This window comes from Peromyscus leucopus, chromosome 1 (assembly GCF_004664715.2).
Source record: "Peromyscus leucopus breed LL Stock chromosome 1, UCI_PerLeu_2.1, whole genome shotgun sequence".
Lineage (NCBI taxonomy): Eukaryota > Metazoa > Chordata > Mammalia > Rodentia > Cricetidae > Peromyscus > Peromyscus leucopus.
Window position 1 is genome coordinate 103,416,026 of NC_051063.1, and position 13,382 is coordinate 103,429,407.

At 54.3% G+C, this 13,382-nt stretch overlaps 1 protein-coding gene across 9 annotated transcripts in view; it reads right to left on the bottom strand.

The window, feature by feature from the left end:
• Arap1 (ArfGAP with RhoGAP domain, ankyrin repeat and PH domain 1) overlaps positions 1-13,382 on the bottom strand; it is a 66,120-nt gene that overhangs the window by 50,141 nt on the left and 2,597 nt on the right. For 3 of the 9 annotated variants that reach the window (XR_005089483.1, XR_005089482.1, XR_005089481.1), the window contains exon 1: positions 1,269-1,564. The exons of 2 other annotated variants lie outside the window; for them this stretch is intronic. The gene's annotated coding sequence lies outside the window, so the exon portion shown is untranslated. Of the gene's footprint in view, positions 1-451; positions 525-1,268; positions 1,565-2,272; positions 2,351-13,382 lie in introns of those variants that run through there. 4 more of the 9 variants (XM_037197019.1, XM_028877561.2, XM_037197025.1 and 1 more) reach the window with 4 other exon arrangements.

A 13,382-nucleotide genomic window follows, 5' to 3' on the forward strand; every position in this document is an offset into this window, starting at 1 on the left:
CCCACAGCCCTAGACCCAGCCAGGCCTGCACAGCCCCCCACCCCACAGCCCTAGACCCAGCCAGGCCAGCACTGCCCCCCCACCCCACAGCCCTAGACCCAGCCAGGCCAGCACTGCCCCCCCAGACCCAGCCAGGCCTGCACAGACACCCCATCCCACACCCCTAGACCCAGCCAGGCCAGCACTGCCCCCCACCCCACACCCCCTAGACCCAGCCAGGCCAGCACTGCCCCCACACCCCACACCCCTAGACCCAGCCAGACCAGCACTGCCCCCACACCCCCTACCCCTAGACCCAGCCAGGCCAGCACAGACACCCCACCCCCACACCCCCAGACCCAGCCAGGCCCTGCACAGCCACCCCACCCCACACCCCTAGACCCAGCCAGGCCAGCACATCCGCCCCACACCACCTTTGCCCTTCCCTTCAGTATCTCACTAGGCCTGGCACCTGGCACAGCTGATGGGTCTCTCTGTGCCCCGAGGGCTCCTCAAGCCTGTCATGTGCTGCAGTCGGGCCCTGCCACTTATGGATGAAGAAACAAACACCACAGAGAGGAAGTGAGTTGCCCAAGTGCTCAGTGACATACCTCAAGCTCCGTCCCCATCCACGACTCGTGTCATTTCCTACACCAGCCCCAGCCTGAAATAGGGGAGCCCCCCAAAACAGGCGGCTGACAATGAGTATGTCAACCACGCTGGCCCCCCTCCAAGCCACCTCCTCCAGAAAGTCCTCCCGAACTGCCCCTTGGCCACCATGCTTCTGCCTGCTCTCCGTGCTTGCTCTGTGAGGTTGCGCCTATATGCGCCTTCAGCATCTTCTGTGATGGCCCGAGTCTGCCCCTCTTCCCAACCCCACCATCCATAGTGGAGTTCAGGGAACTTAGTCCACTTCAGAAGAAAGAATTGTCTGAAATCTTTGATCCTTGCCAGCCAGTCCTTCCTCAGATCTAGCCTGACTCCCTCTTGCTGGAGCCAAAGCTTTCACCCTTTTAATGACCTTATCACGCGCAATCCCAAGGCGGAGTTTGAACTCACTGTCCATTTCTGGCCCCGCTTAACATCTCTTGCTTGGTGTGCCTACCCAGTACTGACTAGTGACACCCGACTTCACCAACCCAGCAAGGTAGCTCACAGCCTTTTCCTCTCCCAAATGCCACTGTCATCCCAGCCCCTCCCAGATTCCCATCTCGGTCCCCTTAGACCTTACAGTGACCCCAAGACCTGGGATTTCTACCCCACGTCGTATGGGTAAGGTGGACACTTACCCAAGTCCCCTGCTGGAGCCCACAGAGCCTTTGGAGAACGGGCTGCCTCTGTGAGGCAAGCAGGAAGGCTTCCAGAGCCCTCCTACCCTGGGCCTCGCCGGGTGGAGACAGGAAGGACACAGTTCCATGCAAAGGGAACCGAATGTACAGGGCCCAGGGAGCCTACAGAAGAGGACCAAGGACGCTGCGGGCGAGACAGTCCAGGGGGGGATGAAGAGCGGCACCCCAGAGGTTTGGGCAGCAGCAGCAGCAGCAGCGGTGGGGCCACTAGTGAGCCTGCTGGCCCTGTGGGTGTGGCCCTCTCTGAAGGCCTCCTCTTGTCTTCTTTGCATTCGGATTTGCAAGAGTGACTCAGACAGCCAGAGCAACCTTAAGGTCCTGGCCCCTCCCACTCTAAGCTCTGGAGGCCTATGGCCCACTGACCTGCCTTGTGTTACCTCCTTACACAGGACTCTGCTCCAGGTTCAAGGCAAGACCCAGCCCTGGAGAGAGGGGAAAGGTAATGCGGCCCCAGGCCTACCTGTGTGTGGCCCTAGCTCTCCTTCCCTCACTCCCTTGAATAGTCCCACGCTTGCCCCAAGACTCCAGCTCTCCCAAACCATGCCAGTGGACAGGGACCCCCCAATGCTCAGCCCTCAAGAAACCCTTCAGATCTATCTCCACAGGAACCACAACCGCACACCCACCTGGCTCTGCAAACCACACCCCAGAGCACCACATAAGCACACCTCTGCCTGCCTCCCCACCTCCCAGGCCTAAGGCCTCCTGCTTACCCAGCAGCTGCTGGGCAGAGCCGCCCTTCTGCCTGAAGGACCCACGCTCATATCAACAACTCAAGTGCACGTAAGTGCCCCAGAACCCCCACACAACCGCCCCAGAATCCTCACACAACTTCCCCAGAAACCCCACACAACTGCCCAAGAGTTCCGCAACAACTTCTCTAAAACCCTGACATGCCCAACACCCCCACCCCACCCATGCCTGGTCCAGTAGCCAGGTCATACCTATGGCATGGCCACCCTCCTGGGCACCAGCTACTCCCTGTGTGTCCGCGGGATTGTGAGCCTCCACTAACAGGCAAGAAGCCTTGGAGATACTTCCTATAGCTATGAGGAACTGGGTGGGGGCTGGGCTCCCAGCTCAGAGGGTGCAGAAGTGACACCCCCTCACACCCTGGCAAGCTAACTCCTCTGAGCCAAGGCAGCAAGGGCATGGGGGGGGGCACAGCAACATGGACCCCTGGACCAAGAAGTTATTTCCTGCCTCTCAGGGACTGCAGGCTGCGGCATGCAGGTCTCATGAAGGCCGCTATGGCTTCCTGCGCTCCTCCCAGCTGGGTCTGCCCTGCTGACCCTCCTGGCCTCCAAGAACATCTTATCAGTCCCATCTGGGCTGGAGCCTCTTTTCTGGGGGTCCTGAGTATGGCTGTGCCTCCCAGGGGGCTCCAAGCCTAATTCCAACCTTACTCTGCTGCCTGTTCTAAACTCTACGTATATCCCACCCCATCCTAGGCCACAGTTTCCCCTCTGTGAAGTAAAGGTCTCTGTCCCTGCCCAAAGCCAGGAACCTAGATGACTGTGACATGTCACCTCATGCACAGCAGAGACCACACAGTTCAGGCAGTCACTTCCTGTCCCCTGTCCTGACATGACTGGTCCGGACTGGACTTGGCCTTTGGGCTTGTAGCTGGGTTCTGGTAAAGACCCACAGTCCCTAATGTTCTCAGGTTTCTGAGCCACCAATGAGTCTGTAACCCCAGCTCCGACGATGTTCTCTGAAGAGCTTTGTTCCAGACACCTCTGCTGCATGGAACTCACTCCCACCTGGCCTATACCTCGGGTACTCCATGCTCCATCCCACACAGAACCCCCACTGATCCCCACTCTAAATGAGCTGCTGTAACCAGGTGGGCCCTTACACAAATCAGGAAAAGGTGCCTCTTCCCCCGGGACCCCACACCAGGATACAGCTCAGCCGATGGAGGACAGACTGGGACTCAGTCCTCGCCCTCCTGGCTTTCCCCATGCCCCTCCACCAGGAATCCTCAGACAGTCCATGGCATGGGCATCCATACACAGAGGATCTGGCAAAAGGCACAACATTTTGAATATGATTTTACTTTTACTAATTGACGCATCTTACCCCTGCTTGATGTGTGAACCCAGGGCCTTGCCGATGCTGGGCGAGCACTGCAATGCTAGACGAGCTCTCTGCCACTGTGCCACACCCCCAGCCCAAGGCACAACAGTTTAACATTCTTTTCTTTTGGTTTTTCGAGACAGGGTTTCTCTATGTAGCTTTGCGCCTTTCCTGGAACTCACTTGGTAGCCCAGGCTGGCCTCGAACTCACAGAGATCCGCCTGGCTCTGCCTCCCAAGTGCTGGGATTAAGGGCGGCCGCCGCCGCCGCAGCCGCCGCCACCACCACCCGGCCAGTTTAACATTCTTATAGCATCACTCTACTACAATGTTAACCCACAGTTTTGTTTTGTTTTGTTCTTTTGGAGCTGAGGACCGAACCCAGGGCCTTGTACTTGCTAGGCAAATGCTCTACCACTGAGCTAAATCCCCAACCCCTAACCCACAGTTTTTGTTTTTTTTAAAGATTTATTTATTTATTATGTACACAGAAGAAGAAGCCAGATATCATTACAGATGGTTATGAGCCACCATGTGGGTGTTGGGAATTGAACTCAGGACCTCTGGAAGAGCAGTCGGTGCTCTTAACCTCTGAGCCATCTCTCCAGCACCGCCCCCCCCAGACACACACAGTTTTATCAATGGCCAGGGGATGTTAATGGCAAAAGGGCAGTGGACCATCCCTGGTGGTAATTAACTCTGCCCCCCCATCTCCATGTATGTGTGCACATGTGTGTACTGCTGGATTTCAACCCAGGAATTTGCACACACTAGGCAAATGCTCTACCACTGAGCTACACCCCACCCCTCATCACCATCTTGAAAAACTTTCTAGAAATCTCATGTCTGTGTTGTTCAAAGGTTTTAAAATTGTGTTATCACTTCTACTATTAGAACAGGAACTGGGATGAGCTCAAAGGTAGAGCACTGCCTGGCACACTGGGCTTTGGTTTGATTCCATTTAGGAGGAAGGCGGGGGAGAAGGAGATGACAAGTTTCTTTGCTTTCCAATTTTTTTTTATTTTTTTAGACAAGGTCTCAGTATCCTAGACCAGCCTCAAACTCACTGTGTGGCCTTGAACTTCAAATCCTGTCTCCACCACCATGCCCAGTGTACAGAGAGCTGAAGAGAACCAGGACCTCAAGCATGCTCGGTAAGCATTCTACCCAGAGAGCTACATCCCCCAACCATGACGTGTGTATTTTAAATCCCTAGAACTGAGTTCAGGGGTGGGCGTGGTAGCCAAGTACTCTGTAAACTGAGTCAGGAGAACCATGAGCTGGAGGCCAGCTTGAGCTAGAGTCCAGTCTCAGCTACCCGGTCTCAAAAGCAGACAGAGGGCTGGGGAGATGACTCGGCAGGTAAAGCACTTATCACATAAGTGTGAGGACCTGAGTTCGAATCCCCAGAACCCATGTAAAGCTAAGCGTAGCAGTAGCATGCGCCTGTAATCCCAGTACTGCTAAGCAAGATTGGAAAATTCCTAGGAGCTAGTGTGGTGTACACAGTGGTGAACAACACAAAGACCCTCTCAAACACAGAGGAAGGAGAGGACGACACCCGAGGCTGCCTCTGAACCTCCACATCTATGTACTTATACATACAAGCATGGCATACTCACAAACACACACACACTTCAAAAATATTTTTATTTATTTATTTTTCAAAAATATTATCTATTTAAGTTAAAAAAAACAAACAAACAAACAACACAGTGGGCCCACAAGGTGGCTCAGCAGGTAAAGGTGCTTGTCTGGCAAAGCCCGGAGACAGGATTTTCATCCTCGGAACTCATGTAAAGGTGGATTGAGAGAGCTGATTGGGTAAAGCTATCATCTGACCTCTACATGCACCCTGAGGTGTGTGTACCTCCCCCATGTATCATCGTGCGTGCACGCACACACCATAATAAATAAATAAATGAATTTAAAGTAAAAAACAAAAGGAGAGTCGTGGCAACTTGTTCTCAGTACCAAATATAACACAATCTCATCCTTCGTGATTTTAACTATAACACAGTCAGACTTGATTTTCTTTGTTTTTTAATTTTTGTTGTTGTCATTTTGAGACAAATCTTCTACATAAGCAACCCTGGCTGGCCTGGAATTTGATATTTGCCAGACTGATCTCAAACTTGAAATTCCTCCTGAGTATTGGAATTACAGAAGTGAACCACCACACCCAGCAATATATATAGATTACTAGCGGAACTGTCATATATGAAATTGCTACTGTCCGGGGCCATCTGGCCTAAAATAGGAGACTCGGCCCCTCCCCCTCCATCTTGCAGTGATGCTGGACCTGCTAAATCTCCACAAGGAAACACAGAGGCCCGCGAGTGAACCCCAGACTCCAGGGACCCTTGGTTTGTCCCCTTAGGCATCACGTGAGCCATCACAGCCTCAAACCTTATCCAGGTCCCCCTCATGCCCAAGCCCCACCCTAGAAGGAGGTCACACAGGAAGAGGGTGTCACTCCCTTAAGTCTCTCAAATCCAGAAAGCTGAAAGTCTAAAGGCTGGTTTTAGGTCATGTGACAAAGTGCTACGAACAGTTCCTCTCCTATCCCAACGTGACCCCGAGATGGGCCCACTCCTCTCCCTAGCAGGCTTCTCATTCATGCTTCCCTCAATCTTTTCCCAGGCCTTTCTGGTTTTGCTAGAGGTGGAACCCAGCCCCCTAAGGCCTCTACCAGAGCCACAGCCTTTGGCTGGCCCCTATCTAGCCATGTCCCGGTCTTTCCCTCCCCTGCAGCATAGCCTAGAGCCCACTGGACCAACACGATATGTATCAGGCAGAGCTGGTGTCCTCACTGCCCCCTTTCTGTTCCCAGTCCCTCTGCTCCAGCCCTCCACCCCGAGGCTGCTGGGGTGCTACACTGGGCAGCTGAGCATTGGCCTAGCCACCCCCCCCCCCCCCCCGTTATAGCACTGCTTTCTGGGGACTGGGACTTCCTGCCCCTACAAGGGCATGTACTGGGCAAGGGGGAGGCTCAAGATGCCACGGCATGACTCCAGGAAGATCCTCCTGTGACTGCTGCACCCCCGAAACCCAGGGGACTGAGAGACTAAATGGGGTAGAAACAGGAAGCCACTGACCACAGGAGGGAGGGAGGGCACGGAGCTGACCACAGGATCACAGGCAGCAGGAGGGGACAGATCAGTGTCATCAGTGCTTACATGGTAGGACCTGCACAACGTACCCCATACCTCGGAGGCTGAAGGCCAGCATTGACTGGTTGGGGAGGAGAGAGCTGGGCAACCCAAAGCTCCTGCCCATGAGGAAGGGACTCTAGGTCTCGGTACCCAGAACTAGTGACCCAGACCTGCCATTTCCTGAGAAGATCCCCCGGAACAGAGAGGCTGGAGATAAGTGGGTCTTTTGCTGCTGGCGCCTGAAAGTGAAAGTGGCCACGTTGGAGAGGACCAGATGGTTGCACCAGGGGCAGGGGCTGGGGGCGGAAGAGAGGGAGGTGGGGGCAGCCCCATAGGGCTTGGCCCCCACTGCAATGTGTCCCCTTCCTGCACTCCTCAACTGGACAACCTGAAGGAAGACTACTCCACCTTCCCTCTCCAGCCCTGTCTAAGAAGGGCCAGGGTGAGGGTGTGGGGTATAACCCCACCCTATCCTTCATCAGTCTTCCTGCACAGGGCACTCAAAGACTGGAGTCCACACCTCCCAACAAGGAACCCCTCTACCACTCTGCATGCCCTGCCCCACGACCCTCACATGCTAGAAAGCAGGTGGTGGAACCCACTTTACAGATGAATAAACTGAGCCTTGGGGAGGTGAAGTAACTCACTCAAGGGAACACAAAAGCCAGAATCTGAGTCAAGGGCTTCCTAGACCCCTCTGTCCACACTTAATAATTTCTGTATTTTCATTTTATGTGCACTGGTGTTTTGCCTGCATGTATGTCTTGGAGTTACAGACCATTGTGAGCTGCCATGTGGGTGACAGGAACTGAACCCAGGTCCTCTGGAAGAGCAGTCGGCGCTCTTAACTGCTGAGCCATCTCTCCAGCCCCCTTCCCCGGTCCGTCCACTCTTATCTCCTCAGAAGGGAGAATGTATGTGGCGATGAGCAGGCCAAAGGAGGACACAGGAAGGGCAGGAAGGAAAGAGAGACAGAGAGTGAGTGCAGGCTGCGCAAGGCCTTGAAGGCACTCATCTCTAGCCGGGAGGTGGTGGTGCATGCAGAGGCAGGGGAATCTGAGTTTTGAGGCCAGTCTGGTCTAGAGCAAGTTCCCAGACAGCCAGGACTACACAGAAAAACCCTGCCTTGAAAAACCAAAAACTAAAATAAATAAAAAGATACTCATCTGTTTTGTCCAGACAACGGGAAGTGACAGAGCCGGAAGGGATGGAGTACAGGAGCACTCAGTGACAGGAGGGCTCCAAGCACTAGGAGACTTGAGGATTTACTTGCTTTTCCCTTTTTTTTTTCTTTTGAGTGTGTATGCATGTGTGCACGCACATTTGACATACGCACGTGGAGGCTGGAGGATCGCATCAAGTGTCTTCCTCCATCACTCTCCACCTCATTTTCGGAGACAGGATCTCTCACTGAACCTGAAGCTCCAGGGACCCACTTGTCTCCATCTATCCAGGGCTGGGGTTACAGGGGCCCAGCACTGTGCCCAGCTTTCTACATGGATGCTGGAGATCGGAGCTCAGGTCCTCAGGAATGCACACCGGGTACTTTACCAACTGAACCGTCTCTCTAAGCCCCAGGAATTCACGACAGCTCTGACACTGGTTCCTTGTTGTCTGTACTATGAATTGTTTTCATTTTCTTTGGGGGGGGGGCAGGCAGAGGGAGGAGGTGTTTGTTTGTCTGTTTGTTTGTTTGTTTTTCCCCCAGTGTTTGCTCTTTAGCCTGGGCTGGTCTAGAACTGGTAGCAGTCACCCCCCTCAGCCTCCAGAATGCAGACGCGCAGGGCACAGATACAGTGAGCCACCGTGGGTCAGCGTGGGCAGGGCAGGACCTACAGGTGGCTAGGGTACGCACAGGAGCCGCCTGGTGAGACGGCAGAGAGGAGAGCTGGGCAAGGCAACCGTGGAGTCCAAGTCTAGGAATCTCTCAGACATAAGGTTCTGGGGTCCCCTGGAGCCCTCTGGAGCTGCCCCAACCTGTCTTCCCAAGTGAGGCTGCCCTAGCCACTTCCTGCTGGGTAGCTTGATAAACACTTCTGGGGAGCCCACACACAGGAGAAATGCTGGCTCACACCACTTACGCTGCCCACAGCCTAACAGGTCCTTCCAGCAGCCAACACCTGGCTCCCCGGAATCTGAGCCCAGCCACCCTTCTCAAAGGCAGCACCTGCCTCTCCCCTGCCTGCCTACCCTCCATTGGTGCTCACCGCCCAGGTGAGCTCGGACACCGCCGGCCTCATTTCTTTTATGTTCCCTGACAGGCCTGCTTCCTCCCAGATCTGGGCTTACACAACTCCCTCTGCCTGGATTACGTCTCTACCCAGTTTTCCCAGCCTGATGGCCGCCTGCTCCAAGAGGCAGTCCCTGACTCCCAGGTCACAGCTGCATCACACACTTTCTCTCACCCCAACCCAGCCGGGGCCAGGCTCTGATTCCCCTATGTCTCAAAGGTGGCCCACAGTAAATAGCTACGAATTGAATACATTCCCCAGTTTGACACACAGACAGCAGGATCCCAGGTCATACTGCAGGACAGTGGCCTTCTCAGCATGTGTGCTTTCTTCCCAGCACTACCTGGGCCCCAACCACCCCCTAACACACAGGCACCACCTCATCCGACGCTCCCCATTTCCAGAAGAGAAGTGAGTCCCAGAGCGAGCCTAACCAGGGCCACATGGCAGGTCAGGACCAGGACTCAGCAAGCCCACACAGCCTGAGCTCGTCTTTCTCTGGCTTGTTATGGGAAGAACTGAGGAAGGGTGGTCCCTTCAGATGACATTAAAACCCCTGCAAATGGGCTGGGCCACTTCGGCACTGAGAAATAAGTGGGGGGGGGGGGCAGGGATATTCTTGTTGGATTGAAACATGGTCTCACATAGCCCAAGCTAGCCTTAAATTTCCTATGTAGCAGATGAGGACCCTAAACTTCTTTCTTTTCTTTTTTTTTTTTTTTTGGTTTTTCGAGACAGGGTTTCTCTGTGTAGCTTTGCGCCTTTCCTGGAACTCACTGGTAGCCAGGCTGGCCTCGAACTCACAGAGATCCGCCTGCCTCTGCCTCCCGAGTGCTGGGATTAAAGGCGTGCGCCACCACCGCCCGGCTCCTAAACTTCTTTCTATAGGTATGGTATGTGTGTGATGTGCATGTGTATGCTCATGCATGTTTGTGTTTTGAGTGTAGGCACACATGCCACGGCACACGTGTGGAGGTCAGAGGACAACCGCAGAGGTCTGTCTTCATCTTCCACCTGGCTGGAGAAAGGGTCTTTGGTTGCTGCTCTCTGCTGCACAGGCCAGGCTAGCCAGCTCGCAGGCTTCTGGGCCTTCCCGTGGGAACGTGCCGCCGCCGCCGCCGCCGCCGCCGTCGTGGGTTCCGGTGATAGGAGATCTGCCCCTCCCACTTGCAAGGCAAGTGTTCTATCCACTGATCCATCTCCTCATCCCAACCTTAAACTTCTCCTGCCTCCACCTCCCAAGGGCTGGGATTACAGAAATACTATCACATTCCGTTTTTGCCATCCTGGGGATTGAACCCAGAGCCTTGTGCATGCTGGGCAAACACTCTACCAAATGAACTACACCCCAGGTCCAAAATGTGGGGTTTATTTTCATTTTATTTATGTTATGGGTGTTTTGCTTGCATGTATGTCTGTACATCACGTGTGTGTCTGATGCCCTCAGAGGCTGGAAGAGGGCATCAAATGCCCTGGAACTAGAATTACAGACAGTGGTGAGCCATCATATAGGCACTGGGAATCGAACCTGAGTCCTCTGGAAGAGCAGCCAGAGCTCTAAACCATTGAGCCATCTCTCCAGACCCAAAAATGTGGGTTTTCAGGCCACAAGCAGTACAGGCGGGTAGGTGTCCTGGTCAGGTCCCTGAATGTCCCTAGGCTCAGCGAGTCGTCTTTAAAGCAGAGGAAGAGACAGGAGGAGCAGGCCCGCCCTGACGGGGAAGGTAGACCATTAGCTGACACCCTGGCACCCCTTCACTAAGCAAGTGGGACCCACCCACTGGAAAAGTATCTGTCCCAGCTCTGCCCCTCGGGGAGGGGGTCCCCTCTCTCCCTGCCAGGCCTGGTGTCTTAGGGAGAAAGAAATCATGGCATTTTCATTACAAAACTACATAGCAGCCCACTGAAGGTCCTCACTATAGAGACCAGGGGCTGACACTCAGGGGGCTGAAAGCCTAGCCAGGCTCACACATCATGGACTCTACCTGCCCCAACCCCTGGAACATCAAATGTTGAGGCCAATGACAGAGTGTACCCCAATCCCCGTCAAGGAGCCTGCCAGCCAGGGGGCCTTCTGTGAAGCAGTCTACATACTATAAGGCACAGGTCTCCTTCTACAGAGGCAGGCCCCAACTCAGCAATGGCTGGTGTGGTAAAAGCCCACTGGCCAAGGCCCAGCTTCCTGTACCCAAAGGCATGACAGCACACCTCATGGGTCTCCCTGACTCAAGCCTCTGCGCCACCCCTCTCTGTAGGGGCCTCCAGAGCCCGATCTTTTGCAGACTTGACCTGGGTCTGCTGAGCCACATTTCATGCTGTTTCCGGTGTCCACAGGGCAACCCTTGACCTGGCTCTATGATCCTTCCAGCCGCTAGTCCGGGTTGCCCCTCAACTGCACCCTGGTGTCCATGAGGCTTCTCTTCCATGAATGCAGTCAGTGGTCCTACCCCCGAAAGCTCTCCATGACAAGACTGCTGTACCATGTGCTACCACCGGCCCCAGGGCAGGCCCTGTGGATTTCTAGAAAGGGAAGCAGCAGAACACATGTGGTCAGTCGCATGAGCGTGGAGGCCAGCAGGGAATCAGAGCCACTGAACAACCCACAAAATCCTGCAGGCCTCAATGTGGCCACAGTGTGGCTGGCATAAGGTTTAACTTCAACTCAAGGTGACCCACCCCAAATCCAAGCTTTGTAGACCCCCAGGGACCTCAACTTCTGGGAATTTAAAAATTGGGAACAACTGCACAGCAAATGGACCCCTCAAATCTCTAATGCTTTGAAGGGCAGAGTCAGAATCTTACAAGGCAGCTAATGTGGATGAGGGAGCGAGGGATGGGATGGGAGAGACTTCCCTCCCAGCCACAACCACCCTAGCAAGAACTAGACTGTTCCACTGGTTTTTGTTTTTTGGGTTTTTTTTTTTTCCGAGACAGGGTTTCTCTGTGTAGCTTTGCGCCTTTCCTGGAACTCACTTGGTAGCCCAGGCTGGCCTTGAACTCACAGAGATCCGCCTGGCTCTGCCTCCCGAGTGCTGGGATTAAAGGCGTGCGCCACCACCGCCCCGCGTGTTCCATTGGTTTTTGTCTAGCACGGTCCATACATGGGACAGGAGGACCCGGGAAGAGGAGGAAAGAAAAGAATGTCTGGATAGATGGATGCCAGTGAGGGAGACCCGGGAACCCAGGAGGCTATGGAGCAAGAGCAGTTCAGCTTTGAACTGTCCTGTCCTGGGACTCGTCCACCTGCTGCAGCCTGGCCAAAGGACATGGGGCCAGACAAGACTCCCCCAGGAGCCCTGGGCCGCCAAGATTCCAGATGTGGCTCCAGCTCTCTAACCCCGGATGACGACAGAGGAACAGCCCTGAGAGGCCCTCACGACATGAAAATGAGGGGAAAGAAGATCCACAGAGGGAGGGTACAGAATGGATCTCGAATCCCTGCACTCTCCCTGACCCACTGAGGCCCTAAGCACCACACACTTGACCTCAGGTGGCTTCTGTATTTTGGTCTCTTGACTCTGGGAAACCCTCCCACGTTTGTTCAGTCCAACACCCTACGTGGCAGAGATCCCGGGGCCCCTAGGAGGAGCTGGCTCCTGGCTTTTTGATACAGACTTAAGCCCTGTGACAAGGCAGTGGGCAGCCGCTGCAGGAAGCTCAGGGGTTCAGAGACCCTAACCAGGCCCCGGCCAGGGAAGAGAGCACACAGAGCCCCAGCCTGGACTCCTGCCCCAGTTCTGTCCCCTCAGATGCTGACCATCTACAGACCCTGGCTTCCTCAGCAGCAAAACAGGGTCTGGGAAAGCCAGGGGGATGAGGCAGGAAATTAATCCTCCAGGAGCTGCCCTTCCTAGGACTGGGCCCCTGGGGGAGGGGGGCAGTCAAGACACTGCAACTAGGCCAGTCTGCAAGTATAATACCTCTGCAGGCATCCCTCCCTGCTCCAAAACTGATCACCACCAGTGTCAGGGACCTGGCAGTCCTCCAGTTATGGCAATGAGGAATCCAGGGTAGGACGGCGTTTGAATCTGCTGTCTGCAAAAATCTCCCCATGCTCCAGGGTCTCACTGTGAAACAATGAAAATGCAGGGTCCCAGCTAGTCTAAGAAATGGATGGCCCCTAGAAAATCACCTGGCCTCTTGGCCTCACTTTGCACTCCTAGAAAATGGGGACAGCCAAGAAATAGCAGCTTCCACTGCTGCTGCTATGACTATATTTAAATAATAATTTATCGCACTGGATGAAATATTGTTATTGAACTAGTCACTCAATTCCTCATCCCTTCCCAGCTACTCTACCCCAGTGATCTAGAACAGATATCTTTTTTGTTGTTGCTGTTTTGTTTTTTTGAGACAGGGTTTCTCTGTGTAGCCTTGGGTGTCCTGGAACTCACTGTGTAGACCATGCTAGCCTCAAATTGAGAGATCCACCTGCCTCTGCCTCCTGAGTGCTACGATCAAAGGCGTGCGCCACCACACCCAGCTCAGAAATCTTAATTATAGGACAGGCTTTTCTTTCTGACCTATGACCCAAAGGATGACAGACATGGACATCCCACAAGAAAGCTGCAGTGATGAGCCCTGAACGGT